We start from the raw sequence: 10033 nt of genomic DNA on the forward strand, positions 1-10033 counted from the left end.
ACTCAAACATTTTTTTTGAAATCTACTCAACAAACCATTGCTGAATTTAAATAACTGAACATCTCAAAATTGTTGAATTTTGCTTAGATTTGATTAAACTACTCATACACGTTTTTACTGAGTAATAATTACTATTAATCTCCTATTAGATTCTAATTAACCCCAATCACAGTTTTTACAGTGTAGTTGTACCATAGAGAGACAGCTCAACCGTTTGGTAGAGGGTAATATTTAAAAAACTATAAGGTGTGTATAATTTCTTTTTTGATTGTGATCATTATTGACCTAAAGGAATAGAAAATATGAACAAATAATTTTTTCATTGTATTTTTCTTGGTGAGGCAGTCAAAGGGTTAAAAAAATATATATTTTTTTTAAGTATTGTAAACTTCATGTAGCTGATGGAGGTGACTTTGCAATTGGTCATGTGGTCAGCCGTCGACCATCACAAGCCACAACGTGAGCGTGTGTCAGTGACTGTCTATCCTTTCTCTACAAATACCTACCACATTACATGAAGAGATACACCAAATGGATAGATGGACAAATTAAAGGCTTCAAAATGTTCTGATGATAGGATCAACAGAAAAATCTCATTTTTTACCCAGAGAAGTGTAAATTTTAATTAGCTTATTTAGCTGCATAAATATATATAACTCAGAAAACAGAAGACACTGTGATGAATATTCACATGTTTGTCAGCATCAAAGAGAGACTTCTACTAATTGATTCATTCTACTAAATTATTTTTATGTGAATATACAATAGTAAATAATAATCTATGACAATAAAGAAGGGGAAATGTGAAATGCAGGCATATGAGATGTTTAGAATTTAAACATTACCAGAAACAGTTTAAGAAATTGTTTGTCTTTGTTTTATGACCATTATGTAGTCATCAATAGAAGAACAGAAATCAACATTTACATAAATGTCATGACATTTCTATAAATTTGATCTCTTTTCCTCTGTCTAGTATGTAAAATCGGAGAAAAGGTACTCCATTATCTAGTTTGCATTACAATTTAAAATTATATGCCATACATTTGATAATAGGGCAGTAATACCAGTGTTATTAAACTTGACAACAATATTTTGATATGTTTGAAAATTTCATTCATTTTGAGTCCATATATGATTGGATTTAAAAGAGGATGGAATAAAATTGACTGAAACGTCAACGTCAAACGAAGAGTTTTGGATAGATCAGAATCCAGTCGAACTATAATTATATCAAAGAAAATAAAACAGGAAAAGTTGATTAACACCAGCAGGTGGGGTAAACATGTCTTTACAGTTTTTTTCCTCACTTCTCTACAACAATGGTAAGATATTCTAAGAATCCTGATGTATGTAAAAAGTATGAAAAGCAAAGGTAGAAGGGCAATGTTTATCAACATGACCATACTATATATAGATATTGCGACCGAGGGCACACACTGAAGCTTGTAAACTGAAGTGTTACAAAAAAATTCCTGTCAGGGTAAAGCTACAGAGTTTGACATTCGAATACAACACACCCAGCAATGAGGTTTCAAAAGCAGGTATAAGCCAAGCTAAAATCAGACATACATAAATAGTTATTCTATTCATAATAACTGGATATTGCAGGGGTTTACATATAGACACATACCTGTCATATGCCATTGCTGCCAACAGTAAAAACTCTGAACCAACCGAGGTGCAATATGATAAACCTTGGAAAAGACAGAGTGGATATGATATCATCTGTTTTTCAGACAAAACATCAGATAAGAGCTTTGGATAGATAATCATGCTGTAAAGAACAGAGTTGATTAACAAAGCTGCAATAAATATGTACATTGGCTCGTGAAGGTTTTCGTTAGTCCAGATAAGGAAAACTATAGTGGAATTAAAGCAGAGTATCAGAATATAAAGTGTAAATATGACCACAAAATAAAGATACCTGTATTTGTGCAATTCTGCAAACCCACCTAGAGTTAACAATGTTACATTTAATTCAACATCCATTCAATGAACAAAAATGTTATTTACTATACAACTAGATGACATAAATGGTATTCATTAAAAATCAAATGAAAAGACAAGTCTTAATGTATTGTAGTAATGCTTTTCCAGCACCGAACTAAGAAGTAATTGGCTCTGTGGCTTTGTTTTATCAGACAACTTCCCATTCTCAATGGGACTCATTAAGTTCTTCAAGAACATGTAAACAACTTCACCAAACTTTATCAGTTGATATTTTTGTCTGTATGATCTATCATCATCATACCTCGTACCAAGGTTATTATCGTTAACAAAAACTAACGTAATAATGAAAACTAGAAGTGAAAAAACATTTTCGTTAACGGAAATAAAAACAAAAACAAAAAAGGAAAACTAACTAAAACTGTAATGAGTGTTCACAAAACTAACTAAAATTAACTGAATTTATAGCAAAAATGTGTTTAGTTTTCATTGATGTGTGCGTGTCATACAATAGTCAAGGGTGAAAATGAAGTTTAGTTTCCAGATTTTTTCCTTGCTGTCTAATTATGCCAGCAGGTGGCAAGTACGTTACTCTAGTCGTCTGTGTTGCTGCTCCGTCCACACGCAGAATCATGTCAGGAAAAGTCGGGAGAAAGCGCCAGAGTCCAATTTGGGATTACTTTGAATATGACTGTGTTTTGGATAAAGCAAGTGTCTTGTAGTGGAAAGAGACAAATCATGATATCAGATTATAATATATAATATCAGATTGTGAACCACAGTGCAATGTGGAAAGAAAACAATAATTAATGCATTTTAGGAGAATTATATTTCTTACATTTTTTACTGTGGAGAGGGGAACACTTGAAAAAGTTAGCAGAAAAGTGTGGGCTTTTGCCACAAAAGAATGGCAAAGCAACAATCCACTCAACTTTGTCACAGATGTCTGAAGTTACAAAGAACCGTGGTTATCTTTGAGATTTCCATTTCATGTTATTCCCTTCTGACTGCTAGTGGCATTGAACAATGTGAAAGACTCATAACAGCAACTTATCTGTCAGACAGTGGCGTGGGCCCTGCGGTCACATGAACCTGGCAGAACATATAGAAGTTGTTGTCTGGGATGCTGCTGCACAGATTTTCTCCAGTGGAAAAACTGTTATTGTTGCATGACCACACCACAATAGTGACAGATAACAACTGAAAGGGAAGGTGTACCTGGAACTTCTTACATGGGCTTTATTGTGTCAACAGCTCAGTGGGAATTTCACTCTCTGGACAAAGCCTTTTCCCTGTTCTTCACATTACAAAAAACTAAGGGCCGCTCTTTGCATCTGAGTCTAAAAGACTCAGTGCAGTCAAATTCCGTCCAGCAACAAAACTTGCAAACCACAAAAATCTTTGATAACTTTCTCAAAAATTTGATATAGTATAACAATTACCAGTGATCAACTAACTGAATTGATTTGTTAGACTTACTAAGACATATTTTGAAAAACTAAATTCTGAAACTAATATTGCAATGCCCTGGCGTAGCGATCCCCAGCTACCAAGAATAGCAACTGGGATATGTAACGTCACTTCTCTGGTGGGGAAGGAGCCTGAATTAGTGCATAAGACTGAGAGATACTGATCAGATATAGTTGAGCTCACCTCAATGCATGGCTTGGGCTCTGGAACCATTCTCCTGGAGAGGAGCTGGACTCTGTCTCAGTCTGGAGTTGCCCTCAGTGAGAGGTGGCGGGTTTCAGAGATGGCACGATACCACTTTTTTTTATGTCCGATACTGATATCATAATTTTGGATATCAGCCGATACTGATATGAATACGATGCAGTGTATTTTATAATCAATAAAACGTTTTAGGTTTTTTTTAATATCTTGCTGCATTTTGTGAAAGTTCATACTCAAGTTTTAAAAAGCAAAACACTAAAGCTATTAAAAAAATACACTGCACCCAAAATATTTCTTTATTCAGCAATACTGATCAGTCTAATAAACTTAAATCTACACCATCCGCTCTAATCTGGTATTTTAAAGAGTACTTAGCAGAAATATTAAACATCCAGCAAAAGCCACCCCCACCCTCCGCCTCATAATGCTTATTATCGTGCGATTGTGGCTCAAGATTTAGGAGTTCGTCTTGTAATCGGAAGGTTGCCAGTTCGAGCCCTGGCTTGAACAGTCTTGGTCGTTGTGTCCTTGGGCAAGACACTTCACCCGTTGCCTACGGGTGGTGGTCAGAGGGCCCGGTGGCGCCAGTGTCCGGCAGCCTCTCAATCTTATATAAACAAAAGTGTCCAACACAATCTGAGTGCTTGTGGGCAAGAGTTTGTGTGCAAGTGGGTCGGGGGATTCAGTGAAAGGGCAATGGTAGAGCTCCAGCGAAGCCCCCATGATCCTCTCTGCTGCTTTCTTTCTCTAGAAGGTTTTGATCATGGGGGTTGAAGTTCTTGCTCTCCTCAGTTTGTGGAGAAAGTAGAGTCGCTGCTGGGCGTTACTAACCAGTGATGCTGTGTTTTTTGGCTAGGAGAGATCTTTTGAGATGTGCACACCTAGGAACTTTGTGCCGCTAACCCTCTCCACAGCAGCACCATTCATGGTTAGTGGGGTGTGCAAGGTGTGAGTTTTAGTTGTGTCACTTGCAAATTTGATGAATAGGTTGGAGCTGTGTGATGGTGTGCAGTCATGGGTCACCAGAGTGAAAACAAGGGTCTCAACACACGTGTTCAGCATTCTAGTGCATGAGGTGTTGCTGTCGACCTGTACTGTCTCCTGCCTTCCTGTCAGAAAATTTAGTAGCTAGTTAACTCCTTGTATGGTGTTCGGGTCTGTGAGACCCTGTTCAGTTTTTTTCAAAAGAAAAATGGTAAGCCATTAGATGTATTTTACCTCACCTGTAAATAGGTTAAAGTCATATTCCTACCACTTGATTATAACTGATTTATTTTATTTTCTAACATTTTATATAAAAAAAAGAGAAGCACATTAATCATAAATGTGATCTGAACAAAGGTAGAAGGGAAAAATTAACCATGTTTGCTGTTCATATGTCTTGTAATTGGGATGAAGTAAACATCTGTTGAGTAATTTAACATAAAATTGTTTGATAGTGTTAATTTGGAAAGCCAAAACCCCAGCAGGTCCACCAGACCCATGAACACTGGCTGAGTAACAAAAATACGAACACCACACAAGGGTTAAAGAGTGAGGTGCTGATCCCCAGCAGATCAGTTAGTGAATGACTTGCTGGAGAATGATTATGTTGAATGATGAATTGAAGGCAAAAAAATACTAAATACAATTCTAACAAGCTTGAAAGTCAATATGTGTTCAACACAGCTTGAACTCTTTTGAGCAAATTTTACTGAATTTCTTTAAATAGTCTTCAGGAATAGTTCTCCAGGCTTCTTGAAGGGCATCCTAAACCAGTAAGATTGAGGTCCTGGTGCTGTGGACATCAGTCCATGACTGACAGTGTTAAGCAGTGTTGTTGTTTTTTTCGTTGTTGTTGTTTTTTAAATCCAGGTTATTGAAAGCCATTGCTAATTAGATATTTTCTAAATTATATAACATGGTGGATCAAACTCTGACATAACTTATGAAAGTGACCAACATTATTAGAGACAAGGAAACAGAAGCAGGGCTACAGAGTCAGAATACAAACAGACTAAAGAAGTCTCTCCATAAACAACCACTGCCCAGTATTTACATCATAAGTGCCAGAATGCTCAGAAATCAAACAAATAAGTTGGAATTTGTTTGATTACAACTCATCCCCAGCAGATCCAGTTTGGAAGTCGAGGTATACCATCAGCTCGACTTCCTTCTTTTCTTGTGGCGTTCGTGTCGCATATATATGATGTCAGGGGACATTTGGCGACATCGCTTTTATGACCCCACTCGGTGGTACTCAATTTAAATTTAAACAAGCTGAGTCAAGTTGAGTTGCCTTGAGCTGATCCGAGTACTGTATGTACTGATTGAAAAGGGGTATTACTGTGATCTCTTTACACAAGAAAACATAGAGAACTACACAACCACTCTCCTGTTTTATATAAAGAACTGTCTGAATCGTGTCACTATTGATATTCTCCTGATAGAAGATTCACCATGGGCATCTGTACCATGGGCTTGCTTACAAATCCAGGTCCTATGGAAATGTGGAAATTCTTAAAGGGAGATAGTATGTTAATCGTATAGTATACCCTGAAGAACCTGGAGAGGTTAATTCTCAAACATCTCACAACTCTGGTGAGTAAACTGCTGGATCCCCTGCTGGCCGCTTACTATCCTAGTATTGGGGTGAATGATGCAGTCATATACCTCCTGCACAGATCACTGTCACACCTGGAGAGTACTGGAAGCACTGTGAGAGTCATGTTTTTGTTTCTCCCTTCCTAACTGCCACCTCCAGAAATTCTCTGATGATACAGTCATTGATGGATGTCTGAGGGGAACGATCTAGAGTATAGGAAGATCATCACCGACTTCATCATCTGGTGTAAACTCAACCAACCACCATCCATCGCACCAGTGAACATCCATAGTTTGGATATTGATGTGGTCGACACATACAAATTCCTGGGTGTTCACCTTAACAAGTTCCATCTGCTGGGCAAGCTGAGGTATTTTGGGTTATGCAGGACATTGCTGAGGACCGTTTATGACACTTTGAAGGCTTCTGCTACCTTTTATTTTGTTATCTGCCCTGGAGGTGGTAGCACAGAGAGGGACAGGAAACAGACTGATAGACTGGTAAAGAGCGCCACCTCTGTCCAGACCACTCCCATAGATCTCATAGAGGAGGTGGGTGAAAGGAGAAGCCAAGCTTTGCCCATTGTGCACACTCAGCCCATGCATGAGACTGTGGAGGCCCAGAGCACCTCCTTTATCAGTAGGCTGTTACGGACACAAAAAAATATAAAGAGATAAGGAGAATCTTGGAGTATTTTATTGTATAAAGTAACCATCTGTACATAGTATAGTACTTGGTCTTTTTTATGTTTCTTATTCTTTTTTTCTATTATATTGTTTTCTAGTATATCTGTAATTCAACTTTTTCTTCCTGCCCCTTTTACTGCTGTTAGAAGTAAATTTCCCTAGTGTGGGATTAAAAAGTCTATATTTCTATGTATAATGCTGGGTGGCCAGAAACCTATGTTAAACATGGCAGAAATGAAATAAAAAAAACTTCAGGCAAACATATGTCAGGTCCTTTGGAACTGAGGCCAGGTTTTCTCTGTATGGTGAAACAAAAGGACTTCATTGCTGTAGTTTGGATCAACTAAATCAGATTCAGGATTTAATACAACTTTATTAGCATTTAGTTTTTTATGTTTTCAAATTACTTACTGACTATATTGTTTTTTCTTGGTGCTATCTGTTGCAGTAGAAAATAGGGCATGTAAAAAAGGCACATTTTATTGTGAGGCTTAACTGAGATTATATGACATGATAATATTTCCCTTTAACAAATACAGCTTAGGTTATAAATGCTGTGGTGTGCAACATGCCTCTTGCTACATACACAAAAAAATCCACCATTAATTCACCAAGTACTGTAAATTAAAGATAAGATACATATGCATGCATTACAACTATTGCAGTGTGTACAGTGTATAGTGTGTGTCAAATACACATTTGATAATTGAAAAAAAGAGATTAGCAGATCATGAAAAGTAATAATCAGATTTTACATATTGATCCTATAAAAAGCAGAAGCTTAACATTTCTAACCCTTTAGTTTATCCATCCATCCATTTGCCATAATGGGGCATGTAATGCAGCAGTATTTTTTATAGGAGTTATGTCAGGCATAAAATTATCATGCTACCATTATGTTGCTTCTATGGAGTGGACTTTTTTGTCCAGCACATCTCACAGATGCTAAACTGAATTGAGATATGGGGGATTTAGAGGCCAAGGCAACATCTCAAACTCATTATTGTGCTCCTCAAACCATTCCTGAACCATTTTTGCTTTAAGGCAGGGAACATTATCTTGCACATTATCAGGGAATACAGTTTCCATTAAAGGGTGTACAGTTGTCCCTCACTATAACGTGGGGGACAACTGTACACTGTTTTTGCAGTGTAATTATCCTCTGCACAGCTTTCCTGTTCTCACTAGTGGCCCCTTTGTACCAAACACCCAGGGAGTAGGAGACCACGCACTCTACTGAGGGGTGGTAGAAGGCCAGCAGCAGCTTCTGGTTCAGGTTATTCTTCCTCTGGTCCTGGCAGAATAGGACCAGAGGCATTGAGGCATTTGGGATGTTTTGATGGAGCCAGGATGGAGCCAGGATCCAGGATTCAGTTACAATCAGTAAACGACACTCATAGACAAATCTGTTATAGTAGGTTGTGATTGTAGCTCCTCCATTTTCTTTGTGAAGGATCTTGCATTGGTCAGGAAGATGAATAGATACATAACATGCAGGGGCCTGTCCGTCAATGATGGTCCTTCTCCTTGCTCCTCTTCTTTCTTGGGTTTCTGCTCCCTGAGGTATTCAATAAGCAGCTGTGAGTTGTGGACATTAAATCAGGAGAAGGAGCTTTCTTGTCTTGATGTTAGTGGCTTCTATTTCCTTTTTTGGCTAGCTTATTATCCCAGCAGGGTATTTGATCACCAGCAGACAATGTTGGGAAGGTTACTTTAAAAATGTATTCCACTACAAATTACAGAATACATGGCCCAAAATGTATTTTGTAACGTATTCCGTTACGTTACTCAACGAGAGTAACGTATTCTGAATACTTTGGATTACTTAATATATTATCATGCTTTTTACAACTACACGAATGTACTATTGCTGTGTGATTTATTACTAATACTGAAGGTTACTCGCCATATCAATACCAACTAGATTTTCAAATCTCAATATAAAATGAGTAAAATTAGGTAAGGCTGCACTTTTTGCAGCAATCTAGTATATAAAACTATTCCGCGCATATATAAAACAGGTCAGCAGCTCCAAACCGTAGTAAAGGGACCTCTGGCTAATATGTCGGGTTCCATGTCGGGGTCATAGCCAAAAACCTTTTGGTGGCAGTGGTTATTATTATATTCACATCTCCATCTCCCGTTTCTGGTCGGTGACAACTCGTACTTTTCGACTCTCCTTCTTCTCCCTCCCTCGCTCACAGAAACATAACAGGTATGGCAGTCCATTCTCCCTGCAGCATGGACTACACTGCCCATGAGACTACCTTCTTTAGGGCTATGTCTGCAACACTCTGCCTATTGCCTTCGTATTAAATTATTTTGAATAATTATTTTTAAAAATATTTCTTCAAGTCATTAGGCGGCCGCAAGTACAGGTGACATGGGGCGCGAGATTCAGAGGCATTAGAGCCTCTTAATGCGTGCTTTCTTTGGGTTTCCACTGGCGTGGAATTACCAAAAATAGAGAGGGCATAGCCTAATATATGAAACAGGGAAAGACCGCCGTGTAATCCATTTATTTCAATAAGGTAACTGTATTCTGAATACCACCTTTTTAAAAGGTAACTGTAATGGAATACAGTTACTCATATTTTGTATCTTAAATACGTAACGCCGGTACATGTATTCCATTACTCCCCAACACTGCCGGCAGGGTGCAGGTGTTGATTGGCCAGATGTTGTTCTTCCCATTCAACTGACTATTCAGAACTTGCTCTAGCTTGAAGTTGGCCTTTAGTGTTGTTTGCCACATCCCCACTGAATTGAAGGCTCTTAGCATTCTATGTATTCCACGATCCACGAGTAGGTCATTGTGTCAACGGCTTTCATTTTCATTTTTCTCCTTGTGTGATTAAGTCTTACCTGTAGGCCATTCTGTGGATACAGTGATGTTAAGGATCTCTGCCTGTAAAATCTCCTCAAACACATGCATAGCAAAGTAGAATATTACCAAGCTCTCAGAGCTTCGCGATTAATAATCAATACTCTTTTGATGTATTTGTTTCGCAACTACTTTCTTCTCCTTTCCCCGTTTGCCACTGATGAACTGATAACACTATCGGAGTTATTACTGTACAACTGTGACATTTAAGAAATCAAAATATTCATATTTTCATTCATTCTTGTGTGTGTGTGT

At 37.9% G+C, this 10033-nt stretch overlaps 1 pseudogene; it reads right to left on the reverse strand.

Moving 5' to 3' along the window:
• Nucleotides 1-949: 949 nt before the first annotated feature.
• LOC102308172 lies at nt 950-1992 on the reverse strand (annotated as a pseudogene).
• Nucleotides 1993-10033: the final 8041 nt, after the last annotated feature.

The sequence above is a fragment of the Haplochromis burtoni genome, unplaced genomic scaffold (genome assembly GCF_018398535.1).
Source record: "Haplochromis burtoni strain Fernald_Lab_line unplaced genomic scaffold, NCSU_Asbu1 Contig_714, whole genome shotgun sequence".
In the NCBI taxonomy this organism is placed as follows: Eukaryota; Metazoa; Chordata; class Actinopteri; order Cichliformes; family Cichlidae; genus Haplochromis; species Haplochromis burtoni.